Here is a 15711-nt window from a genome sequence, read left to right as displayed (position 1 = left end):
CTTCACCCTTACAAAAGACTATCTGACTGCGTTTAAAGTTGATTTATTAACCAGTCTTAAAGGGAAGGTATTAGGATAGAGGGAAGTAGGTTTGCCCTCAACCTTAAGCACAGATTGAGTTTGAAGTCTTTGTTAGAGTTTGAGCTGAGCCCAGGGCATATAGGCTTATGGAGGTTTCCTTTCTTCCTAATCTGTACTATATCTATGCTAGCTTTTATAATAGAAGTAGACAGCAAGAGGAAAAGAGATTCTGACCTTCAGAGCTGGGTTAGCCTGTCTCTTTGGGTTAATGCCCTAAAGACCGCCCTTATAGTTCAAGCAGCCCCCTTCAAATCCTTTTGATCAATAGTATGATCCACAGGAATCAAGGAAGAGAAACATTTTGGAAAATCTTTGGAATAGAGGTAGTTTCCTGAGAGGCAGAGAGAGATTCCCTCTTGGGCCGAGGTCCAGGCAAGAGTTCCTTCTGAGAGCAACTGTCACTCTCTCCACTCTCTCCCCTCCTCCTTCCAACTGCCTTAACTGTCAATCAATCTTCTCTCCAACATTCCAAACCCTTTCTGTGCATTTTCTCCTACAGGTCCACCTCTCTAGATGCTTAATAGAAGAAACTTAATAATCATTTAGTTAACAATACTCTAGGATATACTGTGTCACATATGGTTTGTCCTTCATTTTCTTTTTTTTTAAAACCCTTAACTTCTGTGTATTGGCTCCTAGGTGGAAGAGTGGTAAGGGTGGGCAATGGGGGTTAAGTGACTTGCCCAGGGTCACACAGCTGGGAAGTGTGTGAGGCCAGATTTGAACCTAGGACCTCCAGTCTCTAGGCCTGACTCTCAATCCACTGAGCTACCCAGCTGCCCTCTTGTCCTTCATTTTCAAAGTGGACCAATGACATCATTGGTTGGTGTCTTGATTTCTGCACGAATTAGATTTAAGGGAAGCATAGTTGCAGAAAGTCATTAGCCAAACTCTTTCTTCCAGAGTTATCAAAGTCCAGTAGTAAAAGTCAGGACAGCTGTTCATGGCAACTTTGATGTCTGACCAAGTTCTAATAGCTGTTTAGCACCTGCTTCAGTTGCCTTCATGGCTTTGGGGGAAAAATTTATTTTCAATTGACCATTCCACTGGAGAAGTCTTCACATGCTTGAGGAGACACCTCTTTAATTCTCCAACAAGGCTGAGGCCTTTCAGCTACCATCAGCTTGGTTTAACCCACCTGCCAAGATGGTTTTACCAGGGTTTGGCACCTGTGCATGCTACAGCTTCTTGGAGCCATGGGCGAGAGTTGAGTGGCATAAAGGTGGATTAATAGTCCTGAAATATGTTCAGCAAGCCCTGATACCAGAGATACTAGTGTTTCTTGAATACTCATCACCCCGTTTTGTTATATAAGGTGGAATTGAATGAACTCTTAAGTCTTTTCTAACACTCCTAGATTCTAAAGGAAGGTTGCACCATGTTACTAACTACAACTTCCATACTAGATGTGTCATAAAAACATTATTAAGAATAAGTATGACCAAAAGAACACAGGGAAATAATGTACTGAAACTGAGAGATAGATAGCCCAAGAAATAATCTATGGAAACTAAAAGGTCAAGAAGTAAGCCTGTAGGAAATTGTCTAAATTCAATGTGGAGAATTACATGAAAACATGAACAAGAATAGCATAGAATCAGAAGAGCTGCAACTTGTGGCAGTTGAAAGAGTATACATAACAATGAATTCACAAATCTTTCAAAGTAAAATTTCTGAATTCCAAAGAGCTAATTGTTTTCTGAGTACTTTATCAACTAAATATCTCTTATATTGCTACATTTCAAAATACAAAGCTCATACAATAACCTTGAAGTCATATTAGGTGAAATATCTTGTCAAGTTTAACCAAAATGAAGTTTCATGAAACCAATAAAATCAAGATTAGGGACTTTGCTACTGACTTTTTCTCACAATTGGGAAGTAAATGGATTATGATCGCAAAGGCTATTGAAAATTTTACCTTGCTTATTTAATGAACGTTAGCTTTTTGTTGTTGTTGTTTTACAACATTAGAAGAAACTTCTAAATTGATGAAACCATATCCATTTGAGTACAATTCAGAACTTGTTGCATAGCATTCCAGGAATCAGTTTCTTCTTCTGTGTCAAAAGGAGTTTGAACTCCATGAATTCCAAGTTCTCTTACAGACCCCAGATCATAAGTTTAAATGTTATGATTGAATCAATTAATTATATGTCTGTTTTTATGATAATTATGAAAATGGTATTAGAAGAGAGATTACTTGGTATGCTACCAAGGAGAGATATGGTCAAAAAGCTGTATTTTTTAAAATTCATCTGTTGTCAGTTTCATTTCAAGTTTAACCTTTTTTCTAGAAGAATTGAATTTGACTAGTTACAGACAAGCAAGGGTAATCTGTGGAAAGGGATGACACACAGTCTCAAGTTAGAAGGCATTTGTCTTTGGAGAGTATTCAGGTCTGGCTTCTGGGTATGCAACTTTCTCATATTCATCTCAATTGGCATACAATAGGAATTCAATAAGAATGCTCATGTAGTTGCCATGTTATCAAATGTACTCAAAATCAGGCATAGAATTTTCTGATGGGACACTATATCTGATGAGTAAACAGATGATTACATGCCTTTTAATATGTACTTTTGCCACCCTGTTTCCTAATGAGAATAGGGATTGTATTTTGTGCCAATTAAAACATATTGTTGAGACCCAGGAATAATAGCATTGCCGACTAGTTAGAGCCATGATTATACTAGTGTGTTTGCAGAAGAGGAGTTGGCTTGTGGCCTGCTCAAAGAGATAAATATAGTTTTTTTTCTTTAATTTGCAGCAGTAGAGAAATGATAAATGTAGCCAGATTTTTAATTTTTGTCTCATGAATGTAGAGCCTTACTTTAAAATTATATTTGAATTACTTCAATGAGATTTCTTAACATTCAAATTTAAATTATACATATGTGATGAATCAATGTTAAAAATTTCAGACAAGTGTGTTTGCCTTAATTTAAATGTTCCCTGAACAGTTTTCTTAGAATGCTGCAAATCCTGAGAATCCAGGATTCTCAGCCTCATGCTAATCATTTACATAGTAATAAAAAGAAGATTGAGTCTCACAAAACTAATGATAAATCTAATAAACAATGATAAAGGTAGACAGAGCCAAGATGGCAGAGTAAAGACATATTTTAGACATAAAGAGAGATTGCATAACAAATTAGGTTTGCATGAAATAGCTTACTTGTCAGATGTATGGATAAGGGAAGAATTTATGACCAAACTATAGATAGAACATTAAAGGATATGAAATTGATATTTTGATAAAATTAAATTAATTTTTTCATAAACAAAACTATTACAGCCAATATTAGAATGAAAACAGAAAAATGGGAAAATAATTTTACAACAAATTCCCCTGATTAAGGCCTCATCTCCTGAATATATAGAGAACTGTGTCAGATTTATTAGAGAATGTCATTCCCAAATTGATAACTGGTCAAAGGATATGAACAGACAGTTTTCAAAAGAAATCAAAGCTATCTATAGCTATTTGAAAAAATGTTCAAAATCACTATTGTTTGGAGAAATGCTCATTAAATAGTCTTGAGACACCAATTCATACATATCATATTGGTTAATTTGACAGAAAATGAATATGACAAATGTTGGAGGGAATGTGGGAAAATTGAGACAATAATGCACTGTTGGAGTTGTGAAGTAGTCTAACCATTCTGCACAGCAATTTGGAACTATGTGCAAAGGACTAAAGAACTGTGCATACCATTTGACCCAGAAACACTACTGCTAAATCTATATCCTAAAGAGATGAAAGGAAAAAAGACTTATAAGTATAAAAATATTTAAATAAGCTTCTTTTGTGGAGGCAAAGAATTAGAAATTGAGGAGTTGCCCATCCATTGGGGAATAGATGAATAAGTTGTGATGTATCATTGTGATGAAATACCACTGTGTTATAAGAAATGATGAGCAAGATATTCAGAAAAATCTGGAAAAACTTAAATGAACTGATTCAAAGTGAAATAAGTAAAACCAGGAAAGCATCATATACAATAACAACAATATTTTAAGTTTACCAACTTTGATCGACTCAACTATTTTCACTAATACAAAGATCCAAGATAATTTTGAAGGACTTATGATGCAAAATTCTATTTAATTCCAAAGCAGTAACTGATGGAGTCTCAATGAGGATTGAAGCATACTAATTTATTACTTTATTAATTTTTTTCATTTTTTGACCTATGTTTTCTTTTACAATATTCTTAATGTGAAAGTATGTGAGTGAAAATATGTAAAAATTGCTTGATCTTAAGTAAAGAGAGGGAGAGAATCTGGAAGTTAACAAATGTTAAAAATTGTTTTTCTATGTAATTAGAAAAAATCTAATATTAATAAAGAAATATAGACAGAATTCAAGACTTTATTTCTCTACATTACTGTGCTAGGGAGCTCCTTTGGTTATATACATATATAATATAAGTATAATAATAAATAATAAATACATAATACAAACATAACGATTAGTCCCTTTTGCTTTGCAAATTTGGACAAAACCCAAAGGTTTGTTTCTGAGGCTTTTTTTGACCTTTTTAGTAGCCTTAGACAGACAGTAGGGTGATCTTGTACAAATCACTAATCCCTTGCAACTTTTCCCAAAAGCATCCAATAACTTCCTTTTTCCACTCCTCAATTTTCTTAAGGCCAGGAGGAAGGATGGGTAGAGTCCCTAATACACAGTATGACTCCCAGGCTATTCATTTCCTATGATTCCTTAGTTATGTTTCTTCTTTCACAGTTACAGTTAGAGGTCAGAGATTAGAAGCCTATAGGTGGCATGGATGATAGAATTTAAATATAGAGTCTCAAAAATGACCAGAGTTTAAATCCTGCTGAGACATTTACTAATTGAATAATTCTAGGTAAATCACTTAGCTTTTGTTGTCTCAGTTTCCTATTCTGCATCAGGCTGCTCTGAGGATCAAACAAGTTTACACCTATAAGACACTCTGAAAAAATGAGTTCTTTTAAATTTTAGTGTGAAATTTGTCTATATTATATATATATATATATATATATATATATATATATATATGTTTACAGTGACTTCTCTGCTTAGCTCCTCCCTTTGTTTCCTACCACCATCCTCAGTAGACATGTTGATGATACATCTTGTAACTTGTGTTCTCCTTATCTGCTTCATCATTTCCAAAAATTCCCTTCCCTATCCTGCACCAGACACCTATTGTTCTGGTTACACATTAACCCGACTTGTGTCATCTCCCAGACCCAGATGTTTGAAACATCACTCTTATCACTAGCTGCTACCATCTTTCCCTCTAAGACTCTTTTCCATAGACTCCTTATAAGTTGTTTCTCCCACACTGGAATGGGAGCTGCTTGAGCACTGGAATTGCTTTTACATTTCTTTGAATCCTCAGCTCTTAGCACAGTTACTAGCACATAATAAATTTAACATGCTCGTTCACTGACTCACCATAATTTCCTATTCTTCTTCTCCTTCCATTGTCTCCCAGTTAGCCTATTCTTAACTTCTACTAGGACTTTCAGTTGCTCAACCACTGACTTATCTTTCATTTCATCTCTTCCAAAATGGTTTTACTTGTCTTCATAGCTAACTTTGCCTGTTTTCCCTACATACTACCCTGAAATCCACTTTACTCTTCCTTACCTTCCACCATTCCTGTCTTGCTAATTTTCTTCTCTAATTTTAACTTTTCAAATTCTCTGTTTCTGCTGCAGGATCAAGTATAAAATGTTCCATTTGGCATTGGATGCCCTCAAAGGATTATATATATATATATATATATATATATATATATATATATATATATATATATACATATAAGGAGACAAATGTACATATATAATTATGTACTTATATATGTACATTTGTCTCCTCAAATTGAATGCAATATGAATGAGATCAATTATGATTTCTCTTTTTTGTCTTGAATACTCAGCACCTGATATAGTACTTGACATATAGTAGCTAAATGCTAAATGCTTTTTGATAGATTGAATGGTTGATTGTGTACAACTGAATTTGGATCAGTATTATTTTTGTAGAATTTAAGAAAGGGAATCATATCATGGACTGCATTAAGAGAGGCATAACTTTCTGCAATGAGAGGATAAGACTACCCATTTTCTGCCCTACTAAACAAAATATGATATTGTAAGTTAAGTTCTAGGTACCAGATTTAGGAAGAATATTGACAAGAACATTGACTCTGCTAAAAGTCTAACCAAAATGGTGAAACTCCTCAAGTTTATGGCATTTGAGTTTCAGTTTATTTGGAGGAACTAGGAATATTTAAACTTCAGAAGATTCAAAGAAGTCATGATTAATGTCTTCAGATACTTGAAGGGTATAATGAAGAAATGGGAATAAATGTATCTGTTTGTCCCCAGAGGGCTCAACTAAGCACAATAAGTTGAAGTTGCTAAAAGACTAATTTAGAATCAATGTGAGGAAAACTTACTAAAAGTTACAGCTCTCTGAAAGTGAACTGAGCTGCCTAAAAATAGGTGAATTCCCCCTCATTGGGAGTCTTACAGTAAAGGCTCAATGAACACCAGCAGGCCATGTTGTGAAGAGTAAGCATTTTGCCTTAATTCCCACTATCTGCTAGAAGCTATTCTGCTAATGCCTACCCTTTTAGATTGCTTTACACCTGCCCTGTAGATATCCTGCATGCACATAGTTGTTTGCCAACCAGAATTCAGAGTTCTTTGAGGGCAGAAACTATTTTTGTCTTTCTTTGAATATCTAAAGCTTAACACAGTGTCTGGCACTCGCATAAATGCATGCTGCCTGAATGATTGAAGAGGATTCTTTTTTAGGTAAGAGTTATGCTCAGTTGCCACTGGGGTTCCTTCCTACTCTGAAATTCTATGATCTTATGATGCTGGTTGCAAGTATTAGCAAATTCATTAGTTAGGGTCATGTTTACAACCAGAAACATCTGTTTAAATAAAGGTTTCCATAGTTAATTGTAGTCATTACTGTTTGTCAATAAGTGTTCAGGTGTTTGAATTTCACCAAGTATAAATTGCACACTCCTTACATTTCCTAGCTGGAGTCCAAACTCAGTCAATTCTTGTTTTGCTTTGTTTACAAAATGACAGTTCTATGGAAAGAGAGAAGATATTAAGGTAATGAAATTACAAACAGGAACCTAGTTAAGGAATTTATTGATACTATTTTTTTTCCTGTTTGTGGACAATACATGAGTAGGAGTCATGAACAGCGGAAGATGTCATCATGTGGGTGGCAGAACTCAGAAAGTCTGGCAATTAGTAGAGGTCAGAGCAAGCAGCAGGGGATCCAATGCTATACAGTAACAATCATAATGCCAGAAAGTGAATCTTTTAATGAAATGAAGTTCTAACCCAGCCAAAACACACACACACACACACACACACACACACACACACACAAACATACACACACACATACTCAGACACAGATTTTAATTTTTTCCAGATTACATGTTAATACAATTTTAAATATTTGTTTTCTGACATTTTGAAATCCATGTCAACTCCCTCCCTCCCCAAGAAAGCAGGTAATATAATAAAGATTGTACATATATGATCATCTAATACAAATTTCCATGTTCATCATTTTGTGAAACAAGTCACATTACTCACATTAGAGAAAAATTAATTGAAGAAATAAAATGAAGAATGGAATGTTTCAATCTGCATTTGGATTCTGTTCTGTCTATGGCAGTGGATAGCCTTTTTAGTCATGATATACTTGGAATTGTGCTGGATCTTTGTCCACTTTCCGTTAAATTTCCCCAATGAGAAAGGCACCCCCAAAACAATCCTGCCTCCTAGAAACAATATACTAAGCTGGAGTTTTTATAAGAGAAGACAATTCTGTGTAAGATTCTACCTGGTGCTGTCCTTGTCCCCATTTTATCACCCCAAGAAAAGGGAAACCACACCATTTGATGTTTATGGAAAATAAAAATCCTTCAGATCTGTCTGTGGGTTAAAAAATAATTAAATAATTTATTATATGAATAATACCTTTAAAAAAAGAAAGCAAGTGGGAAAGAAGAAATCAAAAGGGGGGGAAAGGATTTGCTCCCCTCAGCACCTCCAAAATGATGGATATCACAAGTGTGGATTGAGTGCCTCATCTCCCCACAAATGAGGCTTCTCCAGAGAGGATCCACAGATACTTGACAAGAAAAATGAGTTGTGAGGGTTTTAGGTTTTTATTTTTAATCCAAAATTACTCCTCCTCACCTTGTTCAAGAGGATCAAAAAATGTCAAGATGAGATATTTGGAATTTTTTCTTTCTATCATTAGCTTTAAAGTGCACATATAGATACTGTGATTATTCCTGGAAGAAGTTACCCTATTTCATGGAATTAAAAGCAAATCTAAAACCTGAGCTACCCTGGGGCTTGGTGAAGGAATAATAGTTCAACTTTTCAGTCCAGGGACTCAACTCAACTTCTTAAAAAGAACTTGGGCAATCAGTAGCACCATCTTGCAAAATAATCAAGTCTGTTTGGAAGAGGAGGAGGAGGAAGAGGAGAGAGGACCAGTGATGAAGATGGACCCTCAACTGGATAAAGAAACTTGACAAAGAAGAAGCTGAAGATCATCTCAATTCTTAGATGAAATAAGGAGCAAGCTACCTGGTCTCTTCTTTGAGGGGCCTGTGTATGTTGATGGAAGTTTCCCAATTCATGCATGCCCATACAGCAAAGGGAGAAAGTGCTCATCAGGAGGCTTCTATATAATCCATCAATGTAGATAATTGGTCTATGCTTCAAAAGCAAGAGCTAGCTATCAGAGATGGTGATCTTGATTCTCTGGCTTCCCAGAGAAATCCACAGGAGGACATTCTTTATTGAAAACAAACAAAAACAAAAATCTTGATAAAACTGATGATAGTGGTTCTTTTGAGAAATGAGCTTCAGGCAATGACTTCATTAATGCATCTGATGGATGCACCAGGAGCTATTATTTTCAAGGGTGCAGGGAAAATCCCAATGCTCTGCTAACTGCCTCCTCCAGATACCATGACATATGGTCTAGTCCCAATGTGCGATCATTCTCTCTGCTGGTGTCAGGAGAGATGTGGAGGGTTCTTAAGGCTTTTCCCTACCCAAGAAAATAAAATAAAGTGAAAGAGTTTGGTGTCTCAAGAGGCAACAGCAGAGACACTGGGGCTTTACTTCAGCAATCTGCCTGGAGGATGCTTCCCCCTGAGCATTTAGTCACAGACAGAGTTGTAAACACTTCTGTACACACTGGGTGGATTCCTGTTGTGCTGTCCAGCTGCTCTTTGGTCAATCCACACTTGAAGGCTGCAGCACAGCCCTGAGTGACTTTGCCTGCATCTGGTTCCAGGACATGGAAACTCACAACTCATTCATTGTCTTTGATGTGGCAGATGACTTTGTCATAGCATTTATTGTCATCTCTTGATGGGATAGTCCATTCCAGTCACCAAAAGTAGCTGTGGTAGACCTCTATATTTTCTTCTCTAAATTTCTCATTAGCTCGCTCTTCAGAGAGGCTACATGCCCCATATTTCATTGGGGGTAAATACAGTGGTGGGGATGTAGTCACACTTTATATTGGAACCAGCATAAAGTCACCATGCAACCAGTCAGCCTTCTCGGATTGCGACTGGTGTCAGTTCCAATTTGCCTTCCAAGACATACCCAATTGCATAAATGTAAAGGTACATTGGTTTGTTCCTCACTGATAGGTATTTTCCATGTCTTTTCATTGATCTGTTTCCAAGCCAATTTTTTTGTGTGCATGAATCTTGTTCTATAATCAGTAGCATTCAAAAGTCTCCTTGCCATTGGTAGACTGAACCACCATCTTGAGTATCCCAGTCATGCCTTCTTTGATTTGCTCAACCTTAATGGGCACAAACTGCTTTAAAAATCTTATGTCATGATCTTCCATGTGGTTCCCAATTTTGTTGACCATATCTTAATCAAACCCTTTCAAGAAAATGGATTGAACCATCATGGTGACATCCAAACCAATGCCTGCCAGAAACCCAGCAAGCTCCAGGGCCATGTAAGAAGCACAAACCACCAGTGTCTTTCCTGGGTAGTAAGGAGAAGAGGTCATCAGTGCTGACCTTGTGTGTCTAAACTACTTTTGAAACAAAAACAGTTGTATTGCTGACCAAAGGAGAGAACGTTAACCTCTTGACTGTTGGTTTGCTAGGAGCTTAAAGCTTTTCATTAAGGAAAGCTGTGGATCAGAAAAGGAGTCAAAAGAGGAGTCTCAGATTTTTATCTATTTGAGACTGTTTCTCTTATTGGCTTCCCACAGGCTCTGATCATCCTCTAGCTCACAGTGTTAGGGAGCCCCAAGTTTGGGGTTCCTTCCTTTAAGAAGACAGCAGTTAAGTTAAGCATTTAAAATACTTGAGACCTTGATTTCAACTTACTTTCTCTAGGATCATTAAATATTATTCCCCTCTTGTACTCTATGGTCTAGCAGCTAGATTGTAGTCAAACTGGATTTCTTGTAATTCCTGACACATGGCATTCCATCTCTCTTTCCCATAACTTTATTTATCTTTCTTTTAAAGCACTATTTTCCATCTTAGAATCAACATTGTGTTTTAGTTCCAATGCAGAAAAATAGCAAGGATTAGGCAATGGGAGTTAAATGACTTTTCCAGAGTCATACAGCTAGGAAGTATCTGAGGTCAGCTTTGAACCTAGGACATTCTATCTCTAAGCCTGACTCTCAATCCACTGAGCTACCTAGCTGCAGTGACCTTCATCTCTTATAATCTCTAATGACCATCAAAGCTCAGTTAAAGCACAAGAATCTATATAGATTTTTTTTGATGACCTGATCCCTGAACTACTATTACTATCTCTTCCTAAACTACCTTGTATTGATTATGTTTTAGTTTTCATTTTGTATATACATATATGTGTACATATTAAGTCCTTAATAAATTATAATGATCTCATGATTTTGTCAGTGGTGGTCTCATGCTTAATGGATCTTTGCCCAATGAGAGATTTCAAATTGGTCTGAACATCAACTTTCTTTCAGTGCCCTTTTGAGACTTTGATATAGCCATTCCATTTCCTTGTATGCTTTCTCTTGGGATTGGCTATTACTCTCAGCAGGTGCATATACTTAAATCATTTTTAACATCTTACTTCTGTAATTTCAGCACTACAATCCAAGGTGAAATGAAATCACAACTTTTAATGATGCACTCAGCATCACTGCACCAAATAAAATAAAGCCAGTTCTACCCATCTAGACATGATTTTCTTAGAACTTTTTAAGGAGGAGACAATTCTTAACTTTGCATTTGTTGCACTCTGAATTTTAGACTTTTCCAGACATGAATTGCCTAAGCCATTTTTAAAGACTATTTAAAGATTTTAAAGATTATTTTATCCTTCCCTGTTTTCATGAAAATAAGCCAAAATAAAAAAAAATCTGTTAACAGTGACTTGGACAGTTGACATCCTAGTTTCAGTAGTCCTAAATAACAATAAAAAAGATTAAATGTAAAAAGTATAAAGTGCCTACTAAGAAGACTCTTCAATCAGGCAGCATGTCTAATGCATTGGAATTTAAAGAACTTTAGCAAAAGGGGAAAAGTAATTTGAAAATGTTATTACGAAGCTCCCCTCATCTGTTCACATATCAGGTTGAAGTGTTTCCTCACCTCCAGAAAGGTAAATTAATGAGAAAAGTCTGGGCCAAGGGAGAATGTACTGTGCAGTTATGGGAAGGATGCTAGAATCCCAGTCCTGCCACTCACTTCCTGTATAGCCATGCACAAATTATTGAACCTTTCTGACACTGATTTTCCTCATCTGAAAAATGAGAGGTTTGGATTTGATGACTTTAAGGTACCTTCCAGCTCTAATCTGAATGAAGAACATTGAGGAGGCAGCATGGCCATGCAATTATTAGCTATATAGAGAACAGACGGAAGATAATGCCAGAGAGAAGACACTACTATAAAAAGACAAAGACAAAGGCTTCTTGCTGAGCTGAGTTACAGAGCCAATGTCAGTCAGGAAGACCTGGGTTCAAGTCCTCTCTCTGCCACATACTAGCTGGGCAAGTGTATTAATCTCTCAATGTCCCAAGCAAATATCTAAGACTAAATATTATTTTTAAAAATGTCAATGTCCATTTGTAGAGAAAATACCTCAAGAAGAGCTCCTTCAGACAAAATTAGAATTCTAATTTAAAAAAGAAAGAGAAAAAGGAAAGGCTACAAAAACTTGTAAAATGCTAGGTAGTAAATTAGCATTTTCTACTGAAAGATTATGAAGGATTAAGGAGAGTCATTACATGAGGAAGCTGAGGAGAAACAGAGCATGTAAAAAGTCAGGAAATATTTTAGTAAAGCACAGAAACTTTGGAGTTCTTAAGACAAAAAAAATGTGTATTCTCTAAGATTGCCAGTGAATAAAAGATATCTCTGAAAAATACTGCAATAATATCTATACTTGTTGCAACCCTAAAAGACCCAAAGTACCCTATATTGAATGAAGAGAAATTGCAACTCCCATACATTATATGGGATGTAGTGTCTGCAAAAGTTTAATAGATTCAAAGTAAGGGAGAAAAAAGCCAGGAATATGACAAAATCCATAGAGAACCTCTCAAGGTGAATGGAGATGCATTGTAAAAAGAATACTCAAGAAGGTTCATATATTACCTTTCAGGACCTTCATACATGCAGGCCCAGTCATCTAAGTATGTGAAACATTCTTCTGAAAACAAAGTTGATTTTGTAAACTGTGACACCCATCATTCCATTACTCTCCCTTTACTAATTTTCAGGTCCTTCACATGAATTATAACTCTGCCATTTTGAGAAGGATATAAAGAACTCCACCAGTTGAAAGCAGGAGAAATTTTGTCCTGGTCTTTCATTCATTGACAATGTTCATGTCCTTTGGTAACTGCAAGAAAAAATGAAAGAAAATCAAATTCTTATAAGCTATGCCTTTGTTCTCTAAAAAGGGAGTTGATTCAGTGGATTCAGTGACATATAGACTTGGTTGCTAGTTTCAAGACCTCCTCCATTATAATTTGTGTTTATGTTTATGATATTGATCTGTGCATTCCCTCTATAGAGTACAAACTCCTTAAAAATAGGAATTTTCTTATTTTTGTCTTGTGTAGTCTATGTAAATTCTGAGGATTCTTATCTAAACTCTCACTTTCATTAATGAGTCAGTTTCCCAGAGCTAGACTGTGTACATTACTCCTTTACGGTTGTAGCAGTATTCCTAAGGGATCAATGGAAATCCCCCAATACTAGTAACTTAAAGCACCCAGTGGTGTGTTTCTCCCTCATCCTCCAAGATTTTCAGATGAGAATCATTTAGTCAGATTAGAAAGGAATATTTACCGAAGTGCTATATTAAGCAAAGTTGGTACGAAACATTAATTCCACCCTGGGTTGTACTAGAACCAATTAAAATTAACTCATGAGAGCCAGTTTTTAAATTTTAAAACTTTAATAAAATAATCTAGATATTAGTTGAATACTGCCACAAAGCACAACATATGAAAATAGCTTAGATATTGAAGAGATGGTAGGATACATTATCTCAGTTATCAACTCTGGTAATAATAACAATAAAGATAAAGAATCATTGAAGACCTATACAATGTAATCCATAATGTATATTTAAGAAGTGTTAAAAGAATAGTAACAGATGTTAAAATATTTTTTAAACCCTTACCTTCCATCTTGGAGTCAATACTGTATAGTGGCTCTAAGGCAGAAGAGTGGTAAGGGTAGGCAATGGGGGTCAAGTGACTTGCCCAGGGTCACACAGCTGTGAAGTATCTGAGGTCAGATTTGAACCTAGGACCTCCCATCTCTAGGCCTGGCTCTCAATCCACTGAGCTACCCAGCTGCCCCCAGATGTTAAAATATTCTAAAAAATACCTGTACAGCTTTAATAAATGAAATATCCCCAATGACCACCATGTAGTAAAATTAACAATTCTTGGAAAAATAATAGAATGAATGATATTCTAAAATTAAACCATAAACAGGATAAAAATTTACATAAATAACTTATGAACAAGCAAATATTTTTACTTTATGTATCAGTAAAAGCTCAAAGTAGGTATATACTGCTTTATTCATCCAGTATACCCAAAAGTGTCTCTCATTGATTCTACCATCAAAGTATTTGTCTTATGCATCTTCTTTTCTTCTAAGATATAGTAACCTCTCACATCTAGTGGTTCAGGCCCTCATCACTTTATCCTTAGACTCTTTCAACAACCTTTTGATTGTTCTTGCCTTAATTCTCTCCTCACTCTCATTTATCCTACTCCACTAAGTTACCAAAATGATTTTTCTAAAGTACGCGTCTAATCATGTCTTGTCCCCTTATTCAGTCAATTCCACTGAGTCCCTATCACCTCTGGGATCAAATATAAAATCCTCTGGCATTCAAAGCTCTTCATAACTTGGTTTCCATATACCTTTCCAGTTTTATATGTATTTCTCCTCCAAGTATTCTGTGATCCTATTATACTGGCTTTGCTTTTCCTCATACAACACATTCCAGCTTCTGACTTTAAGCATTTTAACACCCTATCTTCCGTGCCAAGAATTTTTCCCTCTCTTTTCTCCATCTTTTGGCATCCCTAACCAATATGATAGATGTGAGGTGATATTTCAGATTTTTGACATTTTTATTTTTCTAATAAGTAGTGATTTGGAACATTTTTTTCATGTGATTATGGATGGTTTTAATTTCTTCTTCTGAGTACTACTCCTTCATATCATTTGACCTTTTTCAATTGAGGAATGCTTTGCATTCCTATAAATTTGAGTCAGTTCCCTATGTATTTGAGAGAACGGTCCCTTTTTGAAGACACTTGCTATAATATTTGTTGTTTCCCTTCTAAACTTGGTTGCATTGGTTTTGTTTGTACATAAACTTTTAAATTTAATGTATAATCAAAATGAACCATTTCAATTTTTCATAATACTCTCTACATCTTGTTTGGTCATACATTCTTCCCTTATCCATAAGGCTGACAGGTGAACTTTTCCTTGTTCCCCTAATTTGATTATGCTATCACCTTTTATTCGATTCCTAGGGTAAGTATCCATTTGACTTTATCTTAACATATGCCATGAGATGTTGGTCTATGCCAGTGATTCCCAAAGTGGGCGCTACCGCCCCCTGGTGGGTGCTGCAGTGATCCAGGGAGGCGGTGATGGCCACAGGTGCATTTATCTTTCCTATTAATTGCTATTAAAATTTAAAAAATAATTTCTAGGGGGCTAGGTAATATTTTTTCTGGAAAGGGGGCAGTAGGCCAAAAAAGTTTGGGAACCACTGGTCTATGCCTACTTTCTGCCATACTATTTTTCAGTTTTCCCAGCATTTTTTTGTTAAATAGCGAGTTCTTCCCCCAAAAGCTTGGATCTTTGGGTTTGTTAAACAGTAAATTACTATGGTCATTAACTACTATGTGTTGATTATTTAACCTATTCCATTGATCCACTACTCTGTTTACTAGCCAGTTCCAGATTGTTTTGGTGATTGCCACATAATAAAAATAATAATTCATTTAGATTATCAGAGTTGTTGGCATATATTTTGGCATCATAACTTTCAGTA

At 35.8% G+C, this 15711-nt stretch overlaps 2 pseudogenes; both read right to left on the bottom strand.

Annotated features, from left to right (window-relative positions):
- The window catches only part of LOC123246670, a 74123-nt pseudogene extending 72748 nt beyond the window's left edge, over window positions 1-1375 (bottom strand).
- A 7890-nt stretch (window positions 1376-9265) lies between these two features.
- Window positions 9266-10180, bottom strand: LOC123246669 (annotated as a pseudogene).
- Between the last annotated feature and the right edge of the window lie 5531 nt (window positions 10181-15711).

Source organism: Gracilinanus agilis, chromosome 4, assembly GCF_016433145.1.
Source record: "Gracilinanus agilis isolate LMUSP501 chromosome 4, AgileGrace, whole genome shotgun sequence".
NCBI lineage: Eukaryota > Metazoa > Chordata > Mammalia > Didelphimorphia > Didelphidae > Gracilinanus > Gracilinanus agilis.
Note: the sequence above shows the minus strand (reverse complement) of the source record. Positions and strands in the feature narration are given on the sequence as shown.